The sequence below is a fragment of the Somniosus microcephalus genome, chromosome 19 (genome assembly GCF_052327205.1).
Source record: "Somniosus microcephalus isolate GS21.2 chromosome 19, FLI_Smic_1.0, whole genome shotgun sequence".
In the NCBI taxonomy this organism is placed as follows: domain Eukaryota; kingdom Metazoa; phylum Chordata; class Chondrichthyes; order Squaliformes; family Somniosidae; genus Somniosus; species Somniosus microcephalus.
The window spans coordinates 23,168,792-23,193,252 of NC_141005.1; the positions used below are offsets into that span (position 1 = coordinate 23,168,792).

The following is a 24,461-nucleotide window of genomic DNA, read 5'->3' on the forward strand; positions in this document are numbered from 1 at the left end:
GGACTCGTCTAGTGGGCAGAACAGTGGCAAATGGAATTCAGTTGGAATACACAATAAATGGTAGGACACTGAGAAATGCAGAGGATCAGCGGGACCTTGGAGTGCATGTCCACAGATCCCTGAAGGTAGCAGGACAGGTAGATAAAGTGGTTAAGCAGGCATACGGGATACTTGCCTTTATTAGCCGAGGCGTAGAATATAAGAGCGGGGAGGTTATGCTTCAACTGTATAAAACACTAGTTAGGCCGCAGCTAGAGTGCCGCGTGCAGTTCTGGTCACCACATTACAAGAAGGATGCGATTGCACTAGAGAAGGTGCAGAGGAGATTTCCGAGGATGTTGCCTGGGCTGGGGAATTTTAGTTATGAGGAAAGATTGGATAGGCTGGGGTTGTTTTCTTTGGAACACAGGAGGCTGAGGCGAGACCTAATTGAGGTGTGTAAAATTATGAGGGGCCGAGATAGAGTGGATAGGAAGGACCTATTTCCCTTAGCAGAAGGGTCAATAATAGATTTCAAGTAATTGGTAGGAGGTTTACAGGGAATTTGAGGAGACATTTTTTCACCCAGTGAATGGTGGGGGTCTGGAATGCACTGCCTGAAAGGGTGGTAGAGGCAGAAACCCTCATCACGTTTAAAAAGTACTTGGATATGCACTTGAACTGCCGTAACCTACAAGGCTACGGACCAAGTGCTGTAAAGTGGGATTTGGGTGGATTGCTCTTTGTCGGCTGGCACGGACAAGATGGGCCGAATGGCCTCCTTCTGTGCTGTAAATTTCTATGATTCTGCCTGATCATGTGACATCTGCCCACACGACTTCTACAAATGTTATTACATTGTAGCCAGGATTGTTTAGTTTCCAATTCCGCCCATTTTGAAGCCAGGTCTCCGTTATGGCTACTATTGCATAACCCCATGTGGCAACTTGCGCCTGCAACTCGTCAATCTTATTTGTAACGCTCCTCGCATTAACACACATGCATTTCAACAGCATGCTAGTTGGCTTTGCTTTTTTCCTGAATTTAACTGCTGCTCTTTCTACATTCTTCTTTGTTCTGTTGCTGTTTGTCCCTCCGAGTTTTCTATGCACCTTGTCTCACCTCTCTGCTGCTGTGTCCTGGTGGCCCTCCGCCAGTGTGTGTATTTTGGCTATCTTATTTTCTTCTTCTGCTTATTTCGGCCCTGTGTCTGGAGCCCCTTGCATTTGTGTAGCAGCAGGAGAATGTGCAGCGAAGAAATGGTCAAAGGAAAGCGAGAGAGAGAGAGAGAGCAGCAAAAAGGATGTTGATTGATTAAGAGCAGTGTGTGCGCGTGTGTGTGCAAAACGTTGAGCAGCCTGTGGCGGCAGCAAAAGCCTACTGCACCTGGTATTCCCAGGCGGTCTCCCATCCAAGTACTAACCAGGCCTGACTCTGCTTAGCTTCCGAGATCAGACGAGATCGGGCGCATTCAGACTAGTATGGCCGTAGGCATATGCTAGCTGGCTTTCTCTTTACTTAAAGCTGTCGCCCATTTTTTTCTCTTCTACGCATTCATACAAGTATTCAACACTCAATTTACATTTACAAATTTTACTCCTCCCGCAACCCCCCACCCCCCCTCCACCTCTTCTTGCTGCTCTGCCTCCCACACAAACAAACTACAAGCCCAACCCTTCATTGCCTTCTATTCAAATATTACATCAAATAAACATGCTCAAACACCAAGTCTTAAGGGCTGTAGCATCTTTCAAACTGGACAAATACCCAGGCCCGCATCAAATCTATCCCACACTCTTAAGAGAAGTAAGACACCAAATAGCACAGGCTCTCACCATCATTTTACAATCCTCTCTGGCTACAGGTGTGGTGCCCGACCACTGGAGGACTGCTAACGTGCTACCGTTCTTTCAAAAGGGAGAGAGGGATAGACCGCATAATTACAGGCCAGTCAGCCTAACCTCGGTGGTGGGAAAATTATTGGAAAAAGTTCTGAGGGACAGGAGAAATCTTCATTTAGAAAGACACGGATTAATCAGGGACAGTCAGCATGGATTTCTTAACGGAAGGTCGTGTCTGACTAATGCAATTCAATTTTTCGAGGAGGTAACAAGGAGGGTCGATGAGGGTAGTGCCTTTGATGTAGTCTATATGGATTTTAGCAAGGCTTTTGATAAGGTCCCGCATGCCAGATTGGTCACGAAAGTAAAAGCCCATGGGATCCAAGGCAAAGTGGCAAGTTGGATCCAAAATTGGCTCAGAGGCAGGAAACAAGGGTGTTTTTGTGACCGGAAGGCTGTTTCCAGTGGGGTTCCGCAGGGCTCACAGAATCACAGAAACCCCACAGTGCAGATAGAGGCCATTTCGGCCCATCGAGCCTGCACCGACTCAGTACTGGGCCCTTTGCTTTTTCTGGTATATATCAATGATTTGGATTTGAATGTAGGAAGTATGATTAAGAAGTTTGCAGATGATACAAAAATTGGCCGTGTGGTTAATAATGAAACAGAATGCTGTAGACTGCAGGAAGATATCAATGGACTCGTCTAGTGGGCAGAACAGTGGCAAATGGAATTCAGTTGGAATACACAATAAATGGTAGGACACTGAGAAATGCAGAGGATCAGCGGGACCTTGGAGTGCATGTCCACAGATCCCTGAAGGTAGCAGGACAGGTAGATAAAGTGGTTAAGCAGGCATACGGGATACTTGCCTTTATTAGCCGAGGCGTAGAATATAAGAGCGGGGAGGTTATGCTTCAACTGTATAAAACACTAGTTAGGCCGCAGCTAGAGTGCCGCGTGCAGTTCTGGTCACCACATTACAAGAAGGATGCGATTGCACTAGAGAAGGTGCAGAGGAGATTTCCGAGGATGTTGCCTGGGCTGGGGAATTTTAGTTATGAGGAAAGATTGGATAGGCTGGGGTTGTTTTCTTTGGAACACAGGAGGCTGAGGTGAGACCTAATTGAGGTGTGTAAAATTATGAGGGGCCGAGATAGAGTGGATAGGAAGGACCTATTTCCCTTAGCAGAAGGGTCAATAATAGATTTCAAGTAATTGGTAGGAGGTTTACAGGGAATTTGAGGAGACATTTTTTCACCCAGTGAATGGTGGGGGTCTGGAATGCACTGCCTGAAAGGGTGGTAGAGGCAGAAACCCTCATCACGTTTAAAAAGTACTTGGATATGCACTTGAACTGCCGTAACCTACAAGGCTACGGACCAAGTGCTGTAAAGTGGGATTTGGGTGGATTGCTCTTTGTCGGCTGGCACGGACAAGATGGGCCGAATGGCCTCCTTCTGTGCTGTAAATTTCTATGATTCTGCCTGATCATGTGACATCTGCCCACACGACTTCTACAAATGTTATTACATTGTAGCCAGGATTGTTTAGTTTCCAATTCCGCCCATTTTGAAGCCAGGTCTCCGTTATGGCTACTATTGCATAACCCCATGTGGCAACTTGCGCCTGCAACTCGTCAATCTTATTTGTAACGCTCCTCGCATTAACACACATGCATTTCAACAGCATGCTAGTTGGCTTTGCTTTTTTCCTGAATTTAACTGCTGCTCTTTCTACATTCTTCTTTGTTCTGTTGCTGTTTGTCCCTCCGAGTTTTCTATGCACCTTGTCTCTCCTCTCTGCTGCTGTGTCCTGGTGGCCCTCCGCCAGTGTGTGTATTTTGGCTATCTTATTTTCTTCTTCTGCTTATTTCGGCCCTGTGTCTGGAGCCCCTTGCATTTGTGTAGCAGCAGGAGAATGTGCAGCGAAGAAATGGTCAAAGGAAAGCGAGAGAGAGAGAGAGAGAGAGAGAGCAGCAAAAAGGATGTTGATTGATTAAGAGCAGTGTGTGCGCGTGTGTGCAAAACGTTGAGCAGCCTGTGGCGGCAGCAAAAGCCTACTGCACCCGGTATTCCCAGGCGGTCTCCCATCCAAGTACTAACCAGGCCTGACTCTGCTTAGCTTCCGAGATCAGACGAGATCGGGCGCATTCAGACTAGTATGGCCATAGGCATATGCTAGCTGGCTTTCTCTTTACTTAAAGCTGTCGCCCATTTTTTTCTCTTCTACGCATTCATACAAGTATTCAACACTCAATTTACATTTACAAATTTTACTCCTCCCGCAACCCCCCACCCCCCCTCCACCTCTTCTTGCTGCTCTGCCTCCCACACAAACAAACTACAAGCCCAACCCTTCATTGCCTTCTATTCAAATATTACATCAAATAAACATGCTCAAACACCAAGTCTTAAGGGCTGTAGCATCTTTCAAACTGGACAAATACCCAGGCCCGCATCAAATCTATCCCACACTCTTAAGAGAAGTAAGACACCAAATAGCACAGGCTCTCACCATCATTTTACAATCCTCTCTGGCTACAGGTGTGGTGCCCGACCACTGGAGGACTGCTAACGTGCTACCGTTCTTTCAAAAGGGAGAGAGGGATAGACCGCATAATTACAGGCCAGTCAGCCTAACCTCGGTGGTGGGAAAATTATTGGAAAAAGTTCTGAGGGACAGGAGAAATCTTCATTTAGAAAGACACGGATTAATCAGGGACAGTCAGCATGGATTTCTTAACGGAAGGTCGTGTCTGACTAACGCAATTCAATTTTTCGAGGAGGTAACAAGGAGGGTCGATGAGGGTAGTGCCTTTGATGTAGTCTATATGGATTTTAGCAAGGCTTTTGATAAGGTCCCGCATGCCAGATTGGTCACGAAAGTAAAAGCCCATGGGATCCAAGGCAAAGTGGCAAGTTGGATCCAAAATTGGCTCAGAGGCAGGAAACAAAGGGTAATGGTCGAAGGGTGTTTTTGTGACCGGAAGGCTGTTTCCAGTGGGGTTCCGCAGGGCTCACAGAATCACAGAAACCCCACAGTGCAGATAGAGGCCATTTCGGCCCATCGAGCCTGCACCGACTCAGTACTGGGCCCTTTGCTTTTTCTGGTATATATCAATGATTTGGATTTGAATGTAGGAAGTATGATTAAGAAGTTTGCAGATGATACAAAAATTGGCCGTGTGGTTAATAATGAAACAGAATGCTGTAGACTGCAGGAAGATATCAATGGACTCGTCTAGTGGGCAGAACAGTGGCAAATGGAATTCAGTTGGAATACACAATAAATGGTAGGACACTGAGAAATGCAGAGGATCAGCGGGACCTTGGAGTGCATGTCCACAGATCCCTGAAGGTAGCAGGACAGGTAGATAAAGTGGTTAAGCAGGCATACGGGATACTTGCCTTTATTAGCCGAGGCGTAGAATATAAGAGCGGGGAGGTTATGCTTCAACTGTATAAAACACTAGTTAGGCCGCAGCTAGAGTGCCGCGTGCAGTTCTGGTCACCACATTACAAGAAGGATGCGATTGCACTAGAGAAGGTGCAGAGGAGATTTCCGAGGATGTTGCCTGGGCTGGGGAATTTTAGTTATGAGGAAAGATTGGATAGGCTGGGGTTGTTTTCTTTGGAACACAGGAGGCTGAGGCGAGACCTAATTGAGGTGTGTAAAATTATGAGGGGCCGAGATAGAGTGGATAGGAAGGACCTATTTCCCTTAGCAGAAGGGTCAATAATAGATTTCAAGTAATTGGTAGGAGGTTTACAGGGAATTTGAGGAGACATTTTTTCACCCAGTGAATGGTGGGGGTCTGGAATGCACTGCCTGAAAGGGTGGTAGAGGCAGAAACCCTCATCACGTTTAAAAAGTACTTGGATATGCACTTGAACTGCCGTAACCAACAAGGCTACGGACCAAGTGCTGTAAAGTGGGATTTGGGTGGATTGCTCTTTGTCGGCTGGCACGGACAAGATGGGCCGAATGGCCTCCTTCTGTGCTGTAAATTTCTATGATTCTGCCTGATCATGTGACATCTGCCCACACGACTTCTACAAATGTTATTACATTGTAGCCAGGATTGTTTAGTTTCCAATTCCGCCCATTTTGAAGCCAGGTCTCCGTTATGGCTACTATTGCATAACCCCATGTGGCAACTTGCGCCTGCAACTCGTCAATCTTATTTGTAACACTCCTCGCATTAACACACATGCATTTCAACAGCATGCTAGTTGGCTTTGCTTTTTTCCTGAATTTAACTGCTGCTCTTTCTACATTCTTCTTTGTTCTGTTGCTGTTTGTCCCTCCGAGTTTTCTATGCACCTTGTCTCTCCTCTCTGCTGCTGTGTCCTGGTGGCCCTCCGCCAGTGTGTGTATTTTGGCTATCTTATTTTCTTCTTCTGCTTATTTCGGCCCTGTGTCTGGAGCCCCTTGCATTTGTGTAGCAGCAGGAGAATGTGCAGCGAAGAAATGGTCAAAGGAAAGCGAGAGAGAGAGACAGAGAGAGAGAGAGAGAGAGCAGCAAAAAGGATGTTGATTGATTAAGAGCAGTGTGTGCGCGTGTGTGCAAAACGTTGAGCAGCCTGTGGCGGCAGCAAAAGCCTACTGCACCCGGTATTCCCAGGCGGTCTCCCATCCAAGTACTAACCAGGCCTGACTCTGCTTAGCTTCCGAGATCAGACGAGATCGGGCGCATTCAGACTAGTATGGCCGTAGGCATATGCTAGCTGGCTTTCTCTTTACTTAAAGCTGTCGCCCATTTTTTTCTCTTCTACGCATTCATACAAGTATTCAACACTCAATTTACATTTACAAATTTTACTCCTCCCGCAACCCCCCACCCCCCCTCCACCTCTTCTTGCTGCTCTGCCTCCCACACAAACAAACTACAAGCCCAACCCTTCATTGCCTTCTATTCAAATATTACATCAAATAAACATGCTCAAACACCAAGTCTTAAGGGCTGTAGTATCTTTCAAACTGGACAAATACCCAGGCCCGCATCAAATCTATCCCACACTCTTAAGAGAAGTAAGACACCAAATAGCACAGGCTCTCACCATCATTTTACAATCCTCTCTGGCTACAGGTGTGGTGCCCGACCACTGGAGGACTGCTAACGTGCTACCGTTCTTTCAAAAGGGAGAGAGGGATAGACCGCATAATTACAGGCCAGTCAGCCTAACCTCGGTGGTGGGAAAATTATTGGAAAAAGTTCTGAGGGACAGGAGAAATCTTCATTTAGAAAGACACGGATTAATCAGGGACAGTCAGCATGGATTTCTTAACGGAAGGTCGTGTCTGACTAACGCAATTCAATTTTTCGAGGAGGTAACAAGGAGGGTCGATGAGGGTAGTGCCTTTGATGTAGTCTATATGGATTTTAGCAAGGCTTTTGATAAGGTCCCGCATGCCAGATTGGTCACGAAAGTAAAAGCCCATGGGATCCAAGGCAAAGTGGCAAGTTGGATCCAAAATTGGCTCAGAGGCAGGAAACAAAGGGTAATGGTCGAAGGGTGTTTTTGTGACCGGAAGGCTGTTTCCAGTGGGGTTCCGCAGGGCTCACAGAATCACAGAAACCCCACAGTGCAGATAGAGGCCATTTCGGCCCATCGAGCCTGCACCGACTCAGTACTGGGCCCTTTGCTTTTTCTGGTATATATCAATGATTTGGATTTGAATGTAGGAAGTATGATTAAGAAGTTTGCAGATGATACAAAAATTGGCCGTGTGGTTAATAATGAAACAGAATGCTGTAGACTGCAGGAAGATATCAATGGACTCGTCTAGTGGGCAGAACAGTGGCAAATGGAATTCAGTTGGAATACACAATAAATGGTAGGACACTGAGAAATGCAGAGGATCAGCGGGACCTTGGAGTGCATGTCCACAGATCCCTGAAGGTAGCAGGACAGGTAGATAAAGTGGTTAAGCAGGCATACGGGATACTTGCCTTTATTAGCCGAGGCGTAGAATATAAGAGCGGGGAGGTTATGCTTCAACTGTATAAAACACTAGTTAGGCCGCAGCTAGAGTGCCGCGTGCAGTTCTGGTCACCACATTACAAGAAGGATGCGATTGCACTAGAGAAGGTGCAGAGGAGATTTCCGAGGATGTTGCCTGGGCTGGGGAATTTTAGTTATGAGGAAAGATTGGATAGGCTGGGGTTGTTTTCTTTGGAACACAGGAGGCTGAGGCGAGACCTAATTGAGGTGTGTAAAATTATGAGGGGCCGAGATAGAGTGGATAGGAAGGACCTATTTCCCTTAGCAGAAGGGTCAATAATAGATTTCAAGTAATTGGTAGGAGGTTTACAGGGAATTTGAGGAGACATTTTTTCACCCAGTGAATGGTGGGGGTCTGGAATGCACTGCCTGAAAGGGTGGTAGAGGCAGAAACCCTCATCACGTTTAAAAAGTACTTGGATATGCACTTGAACTGCCGTAACCTACAAGGCTACGGACCAAGTGCTGTAAAGTGGGATTTGGGTGGATTGCTCTTTGTCGGCTGGCACGGACAAGATGGGCCGAATGGCCTCCTTCTGTGCTGTAAATTTCTATGATTCTGCCTGATCATGTGACATCTGCCCACACGACTTCTACAAATGTTATTACATTGTAGCCAGGATTGTTTAGTTTCCAATTCCGCCCATTTTGAAGCCAGGTCTCCGTTATAGCTACTATTGCATAACCCCATGTGGCAACTTGCGCCTGCAACTCGTCAATCTTATTTGTAACACTCCTCGCATTAACACACATGCATTTCAACAGCATGCTAGTTGGCTTTGCTTTTTTCCTGAATTTAACTGCTGCTCTTTCTACATTCTTCTTTGTTCTGTTGCTGTTTGTCCCTCCGAGTTTTCTATGCACCTTGTCTCTCCTCTCTGCTGCTGTGTCCTGGTGGCCCTCCGCCAGTGTGTGTATTTTGGCTATCTTATTTTCTTCTTCTGCTTATTTCGGCCCTGTGTCTGGAGCCCCTTGCATTTGTGTAGCAGCAGGAGAATGTGCAGCGAAGAAATGGTCAAAGGAAAGCGAGAGAGAGAGACAGAGAGAGAGAGAGAGAGAGAGAGAGCAGCAAAAAGGATGTTGATTGATTAAGAGCAGTGTGTGCGCGTGTGTGTGCAAAACGTTGAGCAGCCTGTGGCGGCAGCAAAAGCCTACTGCACCCGGTATTCCCAGGCGGTCTCCCATCCAAGTACTAACCAGGCCTGACTCTGCTTAGCTTCCGAGATCAGACGAGATCGGGCGCATTCAGACTAGTATGGCCGTAGGCATATGCTAGCTGGCTTTCTCTTTACTTAAAGCTGTCGCCCATTTTTTTCTCTTCTACGCATTCATACAAGTATTCAACACTCAATTTACATTTACAAATTTTACTCCTCCCGCAACCCCCCACCCCCCCTCCACCTCTTCTTGCTGCTCTGCCTCCCACACAAACAAACTACAAGCCCAACCCTTCATTGCCTTCTATTCAAATATTACATCAAATAAACATGCTCAAACACCAAGTCTTAAGGGCTGTAGTATCTTTCAAACTGGACAAATACCCAGGCCCGCATCAAATCTATCCCACACTCTTAAGAGAAGTAAGACACCAAATAGCACAGGCTCTCACCATCATTTTACAATCCTCTCTGGCTACAGGTGTGGTGCCCGACCACTGGAGGACTGCTAACGTGCTACCGTTCTTTCAAAAGGGAGAGAGGGATAGACCGCATAATTACAGGCCAGTCAGCCTAACCTCGGTGGTGGGAAAATTATTGGAAAAAGTTCTGAGGGACAGGAGAAATCTTCATTTAGAAAGACACGGATTAATCAGGGACAGTCAGCGTGGATTTCTTAACGGAAGGTCGTGTCTGACTAACGCAATTCAATTTTTCGAGGAGGTAACAAGGAGGGTCGATGAGGGTAGTGCCTTTGATGTAGTCTATATGGATTTTAGCAAGGCTTTTGATAAGGTCCCGCATGCCAGATTGGTCACGAAAGTAAAAGCCCATGGGATCCAAGGCAAAGTGGCAAGTTGGATCCAAAATTGGCTCAGAGGCAGGAAACAAAGGGTAATGGTCGAAGGGTGTTTTTGTGACCGGAAGGCTGTTTCCAGTGGGGTTCCGCAGGGCTCACAGAATCACAGAAACCCCACAGTGCAGATAGAGGCCATTTCGGCCCATCGAGCCTGCACCGACTCAGTACTGGGCCCTTTGCTTTTTCTGGTATATATCAATGATTTGGATTTGAATGTAGGAAGTATGATTAAGAAGTTTGCAGATGATACAAAAATTGGCCGTGTGGTTAATAATGAAACAGAATGCTGTAGACTGCAGGAAGATATCAATGGACTCGTCTAGTGGGCAGAACAGTGGCAAATGGAATTCAGTTGGAATACACAATAAATGGTAGGACACTGAGAAATGCAGAGGATCAGCGGGACCTTGGAGTGCATGTCCACAGATCCCTGAAGGTAGCAGGACAGGTAGATAAAGTGGTTAAGCAGGCATACGGGATACTTGCCTTTATTAGCCGAGGCGTAGAATATAAGAGCGGGGAGGTTATGCTTCAACTGTATAAAACACTAGTTAGGCCGCAGCTAGAGTGCCGCGTGCAGTTCTGGTCACCACATTACAAGAAGGATGCGATTGCACTAGAGAAGGTGCAGAGGAGATTTCCGAGGATGTTGCCTGGGCTGGGGAATTTTAGCTATGAGGAAAGATTGGATAGGCTGGGGTTGTTTTCTTTGGAATACAGGAGGCTGAGGCGAGACCTAATTGAGGTGTGTAAAATTATGAGGGGCCGAGATAGAGTGGATAGGAAGGACCTATTTCCCTTAGCAGAAGGGTCAATAATAGATTTCAAGTAATTGGTAGGAGGTTTACAGGGAATTTGAGGAGACATTTTTTCACCCAGTGAATGGTGGGGGTCTGGAATGCACTGCCTGAAAGGGTGGTAGAGGCAGAAACCCTCATCACGTTTAAAAAGTACTTGGATATGCACTTGAACTGCCGTAACCTACAAGGCTACGGACCAAGTGCTGTAAAGTGGGATTTGGGTGGATTGCTCTTTGTCGGCTGGCACGGACAAGATGGGCCGAATGGCCTCCTTCTGTGCTGTAAATTTCTATGATTCTGCCTGATCATGTGACATCTGCCCACACGACTTCTACAAATGTTATTACATTGTAGCCAGGATTGTTTAGTTTCCAATTCCGCCCATTTTGAAGCCAGGTCTCCGTTATGGCTACTATTGCATAACCCCATGTGGCAACTTGCGCCTGCAACTCGTCAATCTCATTTGTAACGCTCCTCGCATTAACACACATGCATTTCAACAGCATGCTAGTTGGCTTTGCTTTTTTCCTGAATTTAACTGCTGCTCTTTCTACATTCTTCTTTGTTCTGTTGCTGTTTGTCCCTCCGAGTTTTCTATGCACCTTGTCTCTCCTCTCTGCTGCTGTGTCCTGGTGGCCCTCCGCCAGTGTGTGTATTTTGGCTATCTTATTTTCTTCTTCTGCTTATTTCGGCCCTGTGTCTGGAGCCCCTTGCATTTGTGTAGCAGCAGGAGAATGTGCAGCGAAGAAATGGTCAAAGGAAAGCGAGAGAGAGAGACAGAGAGAGAGAGAGAGAGAGCAGCAAAAAGGATGTTGATTGATTAAGAGCAGTGTGTGCGCGTGTGTGTGCAAAACGTTGAGCAGCCTGTGGCGGCAGCAAAAGCCTACTGCACCTGGTATTCCCAGGCAGTCTCCCATCCAAGTACTAACCAGGCCTGACTCTGCTTAGCTTCCGAGATCAGACGAGATCGGGCGCATTCAGACTAGTATGGCCGTAGGCATATGCTAGCTGGCTTTCTCTTTACTTAAAGCTGTCGCCCATTTTTTTCTCTTCTACGCATTCATACAAGTATTCAACACTCAATTTACATTTACAAATTTTACTCCTCCCGCAACCCCCCACCCCCCCTCCACCTCTTCTTGCTGCTCTGCCTCCCACACAAACAAACTACAAGCCCAACCCTTCATTGCCTTCTATTCAAATATTACATCAAATAAACATGCTCAAACACCAAGTCTTAAGGGCTGTAGCATCTTTCAAACTGGACAAATACCCAGGCCCGCATCAAATCTATCCCACACTCTTAAGAGAAGTAAGACACCAAATAGCACAGGCTCTCACCATCATTTTACAATCCTCTCTGGCTACAGGTGTGGTGCCCGACCACTGGAGGACTGCTAACGTGCTACCGTTCTTTCAAAAGGGAGAGAGGGATAGACCGCATAATTACAGGCCAGTCAGCCTAACCTCGGTGGTGGGAAAATTATTGGAAAAAGTTCTGAGGGACAGGAGAAATCTTCATTTAGAAAGACACGGATTAATCAGGGACAGTCAGCATGGATTTCTTAACGGAAGGTCGTGTCTGACTAACGCAATTCAATTTTTCGAGGAGGTAACAAGGAGGGTCGATGAGGGTAGTGCCTTTGATGTAGTCTATATGGATTTTAGCAAGGCTTTTGATAAGGTCCCGCATGCCAGATTGGTCACGAAAGTAAAAGCCCATGGGATCCAAGGCAAAGTGGCAAGTTGGATCCAAAATTGGCTCAGAGGCAGGAAACAAAGGGTAATGGTCGAAGGGTGTTTTTGTGACCGGAAGGCTGTTTCCAGTGGGGTTCCGCAGGGCTCACAGAATCACAGAAACCCCACAGTGCAGATAGAGGCCATTTCGGCCCATCGAGCCTGCACCGACTCAGTACTGGGCCCTTTGCTTTTTCTGGTATATATCAATGATTTGGATTTGAATGTAGGAAGTATGATTAAGAAGTTTGCAGATGATACAAAAATTGGCCGTGTGGTTAATAATGAAACAGAATGCTGTAGACTGCAGGAAGATATCAATGGACTCGTCTAGTGGGCAGAACAGTGGCAAATGGAATTCAGTTGGAATACACAATAAATGGTAGGACACTGAGAAATGCAGAGGATCAGCGGGACCTTGGAGTGCATGTCCACAGATCCCTGAAGGTAGCAGGACAGGTAGATAAAGTGGTTAAGCAGGCATACGGGATACTTGCCTTTATTAGCCGAGGCGTAGAATATAAGAGCGGGGAGGTTATGCTTCAACTGTATAAAACACTAGTTAGGCCGCAGCTAGAGTGCCGCGTGCAGTTCTGGTCACCACATTACAAGAAGGATGCGATTGCACTAGAGAAGGTGCAGAGGAGATTTCCGAGGATGTTGCCTGGGCTGGGGAATTTTAGTTATGAGGAAAGATTGGATAGGCTGGGGTTGTTTTCTTTGGAACACAGGAGGCTGAGGCGAGACCTAATTGAGGTGTGTAAAATTATGAGGGGCCGAGATAGAGTGGATAGGAAGGACCTATTTCCCTTAGCAGAAGGGTCAATAATAGATTTCAAGTAATTGGTAGGAGGTTTACAGGGAATTTGAGGAGACATTTTTTCACCCAGTGAATGGTGGGGGTCTGGAATGCACTGCCTGAAAGGGTGGTAGAGGCAGAAACCCTCATCACGTTTAAAAAGTACTTGGATATGCACTTGAACTGCCGTAACCTACAAGGCTACGGACCAAGTGCTGTAAAGTGGGATTTGGGTGGATTGCTCTTTGTCGGCTGGCACGGACAAGATGGGCCGAATGGCCTCCTTCTGTGCTGTAAATTTCTATGATTCTGCCTGATCATGTGACATCTGCCCACACGACTTCTACAAATGTTATTACATTGTAGCCAGGATTGTTTAGTTTCCAATTCCGCCCATTTTGAAGCCAGGTCTCCGTTATGGCTACTATTGCATAACCCCATGTGGCAACTTGCGCCTGCAACTCGTCAATCTCATTTGTAACGCTCCTCGCATTAACACACATGCATTTCAACAGCATGCTAGTTGGCTTTGCTTTTTTCCTGAATTTAACTGCTGCTCTTTCTACATTCTTCTTTGTTCTGTTGCTGTTTGTCCCTCCGAGTTTTCTATGCACCTTGTCTCTCCTCTCTGCTGCTGTGTCCTGGTGGCCCTCCGCCAGTGTGTGTATTTTGGCTATCTTATTTTCTTCTTCTGCTTATTTCGGCCCTGTGTCTGGAGCCCCTTGCATTTGTGTAGCAGCAGGAGAATGTGCAGCGAAGAAATGGTCAAAGGAAAGCGAGAGAGAGAGACAGAGAGAGAGAGAGAGAGAGCAGCAAAAAGGATGTTGATTGATTAAGAGCAGTGTGTGCGCGTGTGTGTGCAAAACGTTGAGCAGCCTGTGGCGGCAGCAAAAGCCTACTGCACCTGGTATTCCCAGGCGGTCTCCCATCCAAGTACTAACCAGGCCTGACTCTGCTTAGCTTCCGAGATCAGACAAGATCGGGCGCATTCAGACTAGTATGGCCGTAGGCATATGCTAGCTGGCTTTCTCTTTACTTAAAGCTGTCGCCCATTTTTTTCTCTTCTACGCATTCATACAAGTATTCAACACTCAATTTACATTTACAAATTTTACTCCTCCCGCAACCCCCCACCCCCCCTCCACCTCTTCTTGCTGCTCTGCCTCCCACACAAACAAACTACAAGCCCAACCCTTCATTGCCTTCTATTCAAATATTACATCAAATAAACATGCTCAAACACCAAGTCTTAAGGGCTGTAGCATCTTTCAAACTGGACAAATACCCAGGCCCGCATCAAATCTATCCCACACTCTTAAGAGAAGTAAGACACCAAATAGCACAGGCTCTCACCATCATTTTACAATCCTCTCTGGCTACAGGTGTGGTGCCCGACCACTGGAGGACTGCTAACGTGCTACCGTTCTTTCAAAAGGGAGAGAGGGATAGACCGCATAATTACAGGCCAGTCAGCCTAACCTCGGTGGTGGGAAAATTATTGGAAAAAGTTCTGAGGGACAGGAGAAATCTTCATTTAGAAAGACACGGATTAATCAGGGACAGTCAGCATGGATTTCTTAACGGAAGGTCGTGTCTGACTAACGCAATTCAATTTTTCGAGGAGGTAACAAGGAGGGTCGATGAGGGTAGTGCCTTTGATGTAGTCTATATGGATTTTAGCAAGGCTTTTGATAAGGTCCCGCATGCCAGATTGGTCACGAAAGTAAAAGCCCATGGGATCCAAGGCAAAGTGGCAAGTTGGATCCAAAATTGGCTCAGAGGCAGGAAACAAAGGGTAATGGTCGAAGGGTGTTTTTGTGACCGGAAGGCTGTTTCCAGTGGGGTTCCGCAGGGCTCAGAGAATCACAGAAACCCCACAGTGCAGATAGAGGCCATTTCGGCCCATCGAGCCTGCACCGACTCAGTACTGGGCCCTTTGCTTTTTCTGGTATATATCAATGATTTGGATTTGAATGTAGGAAGTATGATTAAGAAGTTTGCAGATGATACAAAAATTGGCCGTGTGGTTAATAATGAAACAGAATGCTGTAGACTGCAGGAAGATATCAATGGACTCGTCTAGTGGGCAGAACAGTGGCAAATGGAATTCAGTTGGAATACACAATAAATGGTAGGACACTGAGAAATGCAGAGGATCAGCGGGACCTTGGAGTGCATGTCCACAGATCCCTGAAGGTAGCAGGACAGGTAGATAAAGTGGTTAAGCAGGCATACGGGATACTTGCCTTTATTAGCCGAGGCGTAGAATATAAGAGCGGGGAGGTTATGCTTCAACTGTATAAAACACTAGTTAGGCCGCAGCTAGAGTGCCGCGTGCAGTTCTGGTCACCACATTACAAGAAGGATGCGATTGCACTAGAGAAGGTGCAGAGGAGATTTCCGAGGATGTTGCCTGGGCTGGGGAATTTTAGCTATGAGGAAAGATTGGATAGGCTGGGGTTGTTTTCTTTGGAATACAGGAGGCTGAGGCGAGACCTAATTGAGGTGTGTAAAATTATGAGGGGCCGAGATAGAGTGGATAGGAAGGACCTATTTCCCTTAGCAGAAGGGTCAATAATAGATTTCAAGTAATTGGTAGGAGGTTTACAGGGAATTTGAGGAGACATTTTTTCACCCAGTGAATGGTGGGGGTCTGGAATGCACTGCCTGAAAGGGTGGTAGAGGCAGAAACCCTCATCACGTTTAAAAAGTACTTGGATATGCACTTGAACTGCCGTAACCTACAAGGCTACGGACCAAGTGCTGTAAAGTGGGATTTGGGTGGATTGCTCTTTGTCGGCTGGCACGGACAAGATGGGCCGAATGGCCTCCTTCTGTGCTGTAAATTTCTATGATTCTGCCTGATCATGTGACATCTGCCCACACGACTTCTACAAATGTTATTACATTGTAGCCAGGATTGTTTAGTTTCCAATTCCGCCCATTTTGAAGCCAGGTCTCCGTTATGGCTACTATTGCATAACCCCATGTGGCAACTTGCGCCTGCAACTCGTCAATCTCATTTGTAACGCTCCTCGCATTAACACACATGCATTTCAACAGCATGCTAGTTGGCTTTGCTTTTTTCCTGAATTTAACTGCTGCTCTTTCTACATTCTTCTTTGTTCTGTTGCTGTTTGTCCCTCCGAGTTTTCTATGCACCTTGTCTCTCCTCTCTGCTGCTGTGTCCTGGTGGCCCTCCGCCAGTGTGTGTATTTTGGCTATCTTATTTTCTTCTTCTGCTTATTTCGGCCCTGTGTCTGGAGCCCCTTGCATTTGTGTAGCAGCAGGAGAATGTGCAGCGAAGAAATGGTCAAAGGAAAGCGAGAGAGAGAGACAGAGAGAGAGAGAGAGAGAGCAGCAAAAAGGATGTTGATTGATTAAGAGCAGTGTGTGCGCGTGTGTGTGCAAAACGTTGAGCAGCCTGTGGCGGCAGCAAAAGCCTACTGCACCTGGTATTCCCAGGCGGTCTCCCATCCAAGTACTAACCAGGCCTGACTCTGCTTAGCTTCCGAGATCAGACGAGATCGGGCGCATTCAGACTAGTATGGCCGTAGGCATATGCTAGCTGGCTTTCTCTTTACTTAAAGCTGTCGCCCATTTTTTTCTCTTCTACGCATTCATACAAGTATTCAACACTCAATTTACATTTACAAATTTTACTCCTCCCGCAACCCCCCACCCCCCCTCCACCTCTTCTTGCTGCTCTGCCTCCCACACAAACAAACTACAAGCCCAACCCTTCATTGCCTTCTATTCAAATATTACATCAAATAAACATGCTCAAACACCAAGTCTTAAGGGCTGTAGTATCTTTCAAACTGGACAAATACCCAGGCCCGCATCAAATCTATCCCACACTCTTAAGAGAAGTAAGACACCAAATAGCACAGGCTCTCACCATCATTTTACAATCCTCTCTGGCTACAGGTGTGGTGCCCGACCACTGGAGGACTGCTAACGTGCTACCGTTCTTTCAAAAGGGAGAGAGGGATAGACCGCATAATTACAGGCCAGTCAGCCTAACCTCGGTGGTGGGAAAATTATTGGAAAAAGTTCTGAGGGACAGGAGAAATCTTCATTTAGAAAGACACGGATTAATCAGGGACAGTCAGCGTGGATTTCTTAACGGAAGGTCGTGTCTGACTAACGCAATTCAATTTTTCGAGGAGGTAACAAGGAGGGTCGATGAGGGTAGTGCCTTTGATGTAGTCTATATGGATTTTAGCAAGGCTTTTGATAAGGTCCCGCATGCCAGATTGGTCACGAAAGTAAAAGCCCATGGGATCCAAGGCAAAGTGGCAAGTTGGATCCAAAATTGGCTCAGAGGCAGGAAACAAAGGGTAATGGTCGAAGGGTGTTTTTGTGACCGGAAGGCTGTTTCCAGTGGGGTTCCGCAGGGCTCACAGAATCACAGAAACCCCACAGTGCAGATAGAGGCCATTTCGGCCCATCGAGCCTGCACCGACTCAGTACTGGGCCCTTTGCTTTTTCTGGTATATATCAATGATTTGGATTTGAATGTAGGAAGTATGATTAAGAAGTTTGCAGATGATACAAAAATTGGCCGTGTGGTTAATAATGAAACAGAATGCTGTAGACTGCAGGAAGATATCAATGGACTCGTCTAGTGGGCAGAACAGTGGCAAATGGAATTCAGTTGGAATACACAATAAATGGTAGGACACTGAGAAATGCAGAGGATCAGCGGGACCTTGGAGTGCATGTCCACAGATCCCTGAAGGTAGCAGGACAGGTAGATAAAGTGGTTAAGCAGGCATACGGGATACTTGCCTTTATTAGCCGAGGCGTAGAATATAAGAGCGGGGAGGTTATGCTTCAACTGTATAAAACACTAGTTAGGCCGCAGCTAGAGTGCCGCGTGCAGTTCTGGTCACCACATTACAAGAAGGATGCGATTGCACTAGAGAAGGTGCAGAGGAGATTTCCGAGGATGTTGCCTGGGCTGGGGAATTTTAGCTATGAGGAAAGATTGGATAGGCTGGGGTTGTTTTCTTTGGAACACAGGAGGCTGAGGCGAGACCTAATTGAGGTGTGTAAAATTATGAGGGGCCGAGATAGAGTGGATAGGAAGGACCTATTTCCCTTAGCAGAAGGGTCAATAATAGATTTCAAGTAATTGGTAGGAGGTTTACAGGGAATTTGAGGAGACATTTTTTCACCCAGTGAATGGTGGGGGTCTGGAATGCACTGCCTGAAAGGGTGGTAGAGGCAGAAACCCTCATCACGTTTAAAAAGTACTTGGATATGCACTTGAACTGCCGTAACCTACAAGGCTACGGACCAAGTGCTGTAAAGTGGGATTTGGGTGGATTGCTCTTTGTCGGCTGGCACGGACAAGATGGGCCGAATGGCCTCCTTCTGTGCTGTAAATTTCTATGATTCTGCCTGATCATGTGACATCTGCCCACACGACTTCTACAAATGTTATTACATTGTAGCCAGGATTGTTTAGTTTCCAATTCCGCCCATTTTGAAGCCAGGTCTCCGTTATGGCTACTATTGCATAACCCCATGTGGCAACTTGCGCCTGCAACTCGTCAATCTCATTTGTAACGCTCCTCGCATTAACACACATGCATTTCAACAGCATGCTAGTTGGCTTTGCTTTTTTCCTGAATTTAACTGCTGCTCTTTCTACATTCTTCTTTGTTCTGTTGCTGTTTGTCCCTCCGAGTTTTCTATGCACCTTGTCTCTCCTCTCTGCTGCTGTGTCCTGGTGGCCCTCCGCCAGTGTGTGTATTTTGGCTATCTTATTTTCTTCTTCTGCTTATTTCGGCCCTGTGTCTGGAGCCCCTTGCATTTGTGTAGCAGCAGGAGAATGTGCAGCGAAGAAATGGTCAAAGGAAAGCGAGAGAGAGAGACAGAGAGAGAGAGAGAGAGAGCAGCAAAAAGGATGTTGATTGATTAAGAGCAGTGTGTGCGCGTGTGTGTGCAAAACGTTGAGCAGCCTGTGGCGGCAGCAAAAGCCTACTGCACCTGGTATTCCCAGGCAGTCTCCCATCCAAGTACTAACCAGGCCTGACTCTGCTTAGCTTCCGAGATCAGACGAGATCGGGCGCATTCAGACTAGTATGGCCGTAGGCATATGCTAGCTGGCTTTCTCTTTACTTAAAGCTGTCGCCCATTTTTTTCTCTTCTACGCATTCATACAAGTATTCAACACTCAATTTACATTTACAAATTTTACTCCTCCCGCAACCCCCCACCCCCCCTCCACCTCTTCTTGCTGCTCTGCCTCCCACACAAACAAACTACAAGCCCAACCCTTCATTGCCTTCTATTCAAATATTACATCAAATAAACATGCTCAAACACCAAGTCTTAAGGGCTGTAGCATCTTTCAAACTGGACAAATACCCAGGCCCGCATCAAATCTATCCCACACTCTTAAGAGAAGTAAGACACCAAATAGCACAGGCTCTCACCATCATTTTACAATCCTCTCTGGCTACAGGTGTGGTGCCCGACCACTGGAGGACTGCTAACGTGCTACCGTTCTTTCAAAAGGGAGAGAGGGATAGACCGCATAATTACAGGCCAGTCAGCCTAACCTCGGTGGTGGGAAAATTATTGGAAAAAGTTCTGAGGGACAGGAGAAATCTTCATTTAGAAAGACACGGATTAATCAGGGACAGTCAGCATGGATTTCTTAACGGAAGGTCGTGTCTGACTAACGCAATTCAATTTTTCGAGGAGGTAACAAGGAGGGTCGATGAGGGTAGTGCCTTTGATGTAGTCTATATGGATTTTAGCAAGGCTTTTGATAAGGTCCCGCATGCCAGATTGGTCACGAAAGTAAAAGCCCATGGGATCCAAGGCAAAGTGGCAAGTTGGATCCAAAATTGGCTCAGAGGCAGGAAACAAAGGGTAATGGTCGAAGGGTGTTTTTGTGACCGGAAGGCTGTTTCCAGTGGGGTTCCGCAGGGCTCAGAGAATCACAGAAACCCCACAGTGCAGATAGAGGCCATTTCGGCCCATCGAGCCTGCACCGACTCAGTACTGGGCCCTTTGCTTTTTCTGGTATATATCAATGATTTGGATTTGAATGTAGGAAGTATGATTAAGAAGTTTGCAGATGATACAAAAATTGGCCGTGTGGTTAATAATGAAACAGAATGCTGTAGACTGCAGGAAGATATCAATGGACTCGTCTAGTGGGCAGAACAGTGGCAAATGGAATTCAGTTGGAATACACAATAAATGGTAGGACACTGAGAAATGCAGAGGATCAGCGGGACCTTGGAGTGCATGTCCACAGATCCCTGAAGGTAGCAGGACAGGTAGATAAAGTGGTTAAGCAGGCATACGGGATACTTGCCTTTATTAGCCGAGGCGTAGAATATAAGAGCGGGGAGGTTATGCTTCAACTGTATAAAACACTAGTTAGGCCGCAGCTAGAGTGCCGCGTGCAGTTCTGGTCACCACATTACAAGAAGGATGCGATTGCACTAGAGAAGGTGCAGAGGAGATTTCCGAGGATGTTGCCTGGGCTGGGGAATTTTAGCTATGAGGAAAGATTGGATAGGCTGGGGTTGTTTTCTTTGGAATACAGGAGGCTGAGGCGAGACCTAATTGAGGTGTGTAAAATTATGAGGGGCCGAGATAGAGTGGATAGGAAGGACCTATTTCCCTTAGCAGAAGGGTCAATAATAGATTTCAAGTAATTGGTAGGAGGTTTACAGGGAATTTGAGGAGACATTTTTTCACCCAGTGAATGGTGGGGGTCTGGAATGCACTGCCTGAAAGGGTGGTAGAGGCAGAAACCCTCATCACGTTTAAAAAGTACTTGGATATGCACTTGAACTGCCGTAACCTACAAGGCTACGGACCAAGTGCTGTAAAGTGGGATTTGGGTGGATTGCTCTTTGTCGGCTGGCACGGACAAGATGGGCCGAATGGCCTCCTTCTGTGCTGTAAATTTCTATGATTCTGCCTGATCATGTGACATCTGCCCACACGACTTCTACAAATGTTATTACATTGTAGCCAGGATTGTTTAGTTTCCAATTCCGCCCATTTTGAAGCCAGGTCTCCGTTATGGCTACTATTGCATAACCCCATGTGGCAACTTGCGCCTGCAACTCGTCAATCTTATTTGTAACACTCCTCGCATTAACACACATGCATTTCAACAGCATGCTAGTTGGCTTTGCTTTTTTCCTGAATTTAACTGCTGCTCTTTCTACATTCTTCTTTGTTCTGTTGCTGTTTGTCCCTCCGAGTTTTCTATGCACCTTGTCTCTCCTCTCTGCTGCTGTGTCCTGGTGGCCCTCCGCCAGTGTGTGTATTTTGGCTATCTTATTTTCTTCTTCTGCTTATTTCGGCCCTGTGTCTGGAGCCCCTTGCATTTGTGTAGCAGCAGGAGAATGTGCAGCGAAGAAATGGTCAAAGGAAAGCGAGAGAGAGAGAGAGAGCAGCAAAAAGGATGTTGATTGATTAAGAGCAGTGTGTGCGCAAAACGTTGAGCAGCCTGTGGCGGCAGCAAAAGCCTACTGCACCTGGTATTCCCAGGCAGTCTCCCATCCAAGTACTAACCAGGCCTGACTCTGCTTAGCTTCCGAGATCAGACGAGATCGGGCGCATTCAGACTAGTATGGCCGTAGGCATATGCTAGCTGGCTTTCTCTTTACTTAAAGCTGTCGCCCATTTTTTTCTCTTCTACGCATTCATACAAGTATTCAACACTCAATTTACATTTACAAATTTTACTCCTCCCGCAACCCCCCACCCCCCCTCCACCTCTTCTTGCTGCTCTGCCTCCCACACAAACAAACTACAAGCCCAACCCTTCATTGCCTTCTATTCAAATATTACATCAAATAAACATGCTCAAACACCAAGTCTTAAGGGCTGTAGCATCTTTCAAACTGGACAAATACCCAGGCCCGCATCAAATCTATCCCACACTCTTAAGAGAAGTAAGACACCAAATAGCACAGGCTCTCACCATCATTTTACAATCCTCTCTGGCTACAGGTGTGGTGCCCGACCACTGGAGGACTGCTAACGTGCTACCGCTCTTTCAAAAGGGAGAGAGGGATAGACCGCATAATTACAGGCCAGTCAGCCTAACCTCGGTGGTGGGAAAATTATTGGAAAAAGTTCTGAGGGACAGGAGAAATCTTCATTTAGAAAGACACGGATTAATCAGGGACAGTCAGCATGGATTTCTTAACGGAAGGTCGTGTCTGACTAACGCAATTCAATTTTTCGAGGAGGTAACAAGGAGGGTCGATGAGGGTAGTGCCTTTGATGTAGTCTATATGGATTTTAGCAAGGCTTTTGATAAGGTCCCGCATGCCAGATTGGTCACGAAAGTAAAAGCCCATGGGATCCAAGGCAAAGTGGCAAGTTGGATCCAAAATTGGCTCAGAGGCAGGAAACAAAGGGTAATGGTCGGAAGGGTGTTTTTGTGACCGGAAGGCTGTTTCCAGTGGGGTTCCGCAGGGCTCACAGAATCACAGAAACCCCACAGTGCAGATAGAGGCCATTTCGGCCCATCGAGCCTGCACCGACTCAGTACTGGGCCCTTTGCTTTTTCTGGTATATATCAATGATTTGGATTTGAATGTAGGAAGTATGATTAAGAAGTTTGCAGATGATACAAAAATTGGCCGTGTGGTTAATAATGAAACAGAATGCTGTAGACTGCAGGAAGATATCAATGGACTCGTCTAGTGGGCAGAACAGTGGCAAATGGAATTCAGTTGGAATACACAATAAATGGTAGGACACTGAGAAATGCAGAGGATCAGCGGGACCTTGGAGTGCATGTCCACAGATCCCTGAAGGTAGCAGGACAGGTAGATAAAGTGGTTAAGCAGGCATACGGGATACTTGCCTTTATTAGCCGAGGCGTAGAATATAAGAGCGGGGAGGTTATGCTTCAACTGTATAAAACACTAGTTAGGCCGCAGCTAGAGTGCCGCGTGCAGTTCTGGTCACCACATTACAAGAAGGATGCGATTGCACTAGAGAAGGTGCAGAGGAGATTTCCGAGGATGTTGCCTGGGCTGGGGAATTTTAGTTATGAGGAAAGATTGGATAGGCTGGGGTTGTTTTCTTTGGAACACAGGAGGCTGAGGCGAGACCTAATTGAGGTGTGTAAAATTATGAGGGGCCGAGATAGAGTGGATAGGAAGGACCTATTTCCCTTAGCAGAAGGGTCAATAATAGATTTCAAGTAATTGGTAGGAGGTTTACAGGGAATTTGAGGAGACATTTTTTCACCCAGTGAATGGTGGGGGTCTGGAATGCACTGCCTGAAAGGGTGGTAGAGGCAGAAACCCTCATCACGTTTAAAAAGTACTTGGATATGCACTTGAACTGCCGTAACCTACAAGGCTACGGACCAAGTGCTGTAAAGTGGGATTTGGGTGGATTGCTCTTTGTCGGCTGGCACGGACAAGATGGGCCGAATGGCCTCCTTCTGTGCTGTAAATTTCTATGATTCTGCCTGATCATGTGACATCTGCCCACACGACTTCTACAAATGTTATTACATTGTAGCCAGGATTGTTTAGTTTCCAATTCCGCCCATTTTGAAGCCAGGTCTCCGTTATGGCTACTATTGCATAACCCCATGTGGCAACTTGCGCCTGCAACTCGTCAATCTTATTTGTAACACTCCTCGTTTTAACACACATGCATTTCAACAGCATGCTAGTTGGCTTTGCTTTTTTCCTGAATTTAACTGCTGCTCTTTCTACATTCTTCTTTGTTCTGTTGCTGTTTGTCCCTCCGAGTTTTCTATGCACCTTGTCTCTCCTCTCTGCTGCTGTGTCCTGGTGGCCCTCCGCCAGTGTGTGTATTTTGGCTATCTTATTTTCTTCTTCTGCTTATTTCGGCCCTGTGTCTGGAGCCCCTTGCATTTGTGTAGCAGCAGGAGAATGTGCAGCGAAGAAATGGTCAAAGGAAAGCGAGAGAGAGAGAGAGAGAGAGAGAGAGAGCAGCAAAAAGGATGTTGATTGATTAAGAGCAGTGTGTGCGCGTGTGTGTGCAAAACGTTGAGCAGCCTGTGGCGGCAGCAAAAGCCTACTGCACCTGGTATTCCCAGGCAGTCTCCCATCCAAGTACTAACCAGGCCTGACTCTGGTTAGCTTCCGAGATCAGACGAGATCGGGCGCATTCAGACTAGTATGGCCGTAGGCATATGCTAGCTGGCTTTCTCTTTACTTAAAGCTGTCGCCCATTTTTTTCTCTTCTACGCATTCATACAAGTATTCAACACTCAATTTACATTTACAAATTTTACTCC

The 24,461-nt window shown here is 46.6% G+C and overlaps 9 non-coding genes and 1 pseudogene across 9 annotated transcripts; all 10 read right to left on the bottom strand.

Annotated features, from left to right (window-relative positions):
• Positions 1-1,353: 1,353 nt before the first annotated feature.
• LOC147103845 (5S ribosomal RNA) lies at positions 1,354-1,472 on the bottom strand. Its single transcript, XR_015072882.1, has one exon. It is a non-coding gene; the product is annotated as a 5S ribosomal RNA (ribosomal RNA).
• A 2,404-nt stretch (positions 1,473-3,876) lies between these two features.
• On the bottom strand, positions 3,877-3,995 carry LOC147103846 (5S ribosomal RNA). The gene has a single exon (XR_015072623.1). It is a non-coding gene; the product is annotated as a 5S ribosomal RNA (ribosomal RNA).
• A 2,427-nt stretch (positions 3,996-6,422) lies between these two features.
• Positions 6,423-6,541, bottom strand: LOC147103847 (5S ribosomal RNA). The gene has a single exon (XR_015072561.1). It is a non-coding gene; the product is annotated as a 5S ribosomal RNA (ribosomal RNA).
• A 2,435-nt stretch (positions 6,542-8,976) lies between these two features.
• Positions 8,977-9,095, bottom strand: LOC147103848 (5S ribosomal RNA). Its single transcript, XR_015072562.1, has one exon. It is a non-coding gene; the product is annotated as a 5S ribosomal RNA (ribosomal RNA).
• Positions 9,096-11,524: 2,429 nt separating this feature from the next.
• Positions 11,525-11,643, bottom strand: LOC147103849 (5S ribosomal RNA). Its single transcript, XR_015072671.1, has one exon. It is a non-coding gene; the product is annotated as a 5S ribosomal RNA (ribosomal RNA).
• A 2,429-nt stretch (positions 11,644-14,072) lies between these two features.
• On the bottom strand, positions 14,073-14,191 carry LOC147103850 (5S ribosomal RNA). Its single transcript, XR_015072774.1, has one exon. It is a non-coding gene; the product is annotated as a 5S ribosomal RNA (ribosomal RNA).
• Positions 14,192-16,620: 2,429 nt separating this feature from the next.
• Positions 16,621-16,739, bottom strand: LOC147103851 (5S ribosomal RNA). The gene has a single exon (XR_015072409.1). It is a non-coding gene; the product is annotated as a 5S ribosomal RNA (ribosomal RNA).
• Positions 16,740-19,168: 2,429 nt separating this feature from the next.
• Positions 19,169-19,287, bottom strand: LOC147103852 (5S ribosomal RNA). The gene has a single exon (XR_015072672.1). It is a non-coding gene; the product is annotated as a 5S ribosomal RNA (ribosomal RNA).
• Positions 19,288-21,690: 2,403 nt separating this feature from the next.
• Positions 21,691-21,809, bottom strand: LOC147103853 (5S ribosomal RNA). The gene has a single exon (XR_015072674.1). It is a non-coding gene; the product is annotated as a 5S ribosomal RNA (ribosomal RNA).
• Positions 21,810-24,235: 2,426 nt separating this feature from the next.
• LOC147103854 (5S ribosomal RNA) lies at positions 24,236-24,354 on the bottom strand (annotated as a pseudogene).
• Between the last annotated feature and the right edge of the window lie 107 nt (positions 24,355-24,461).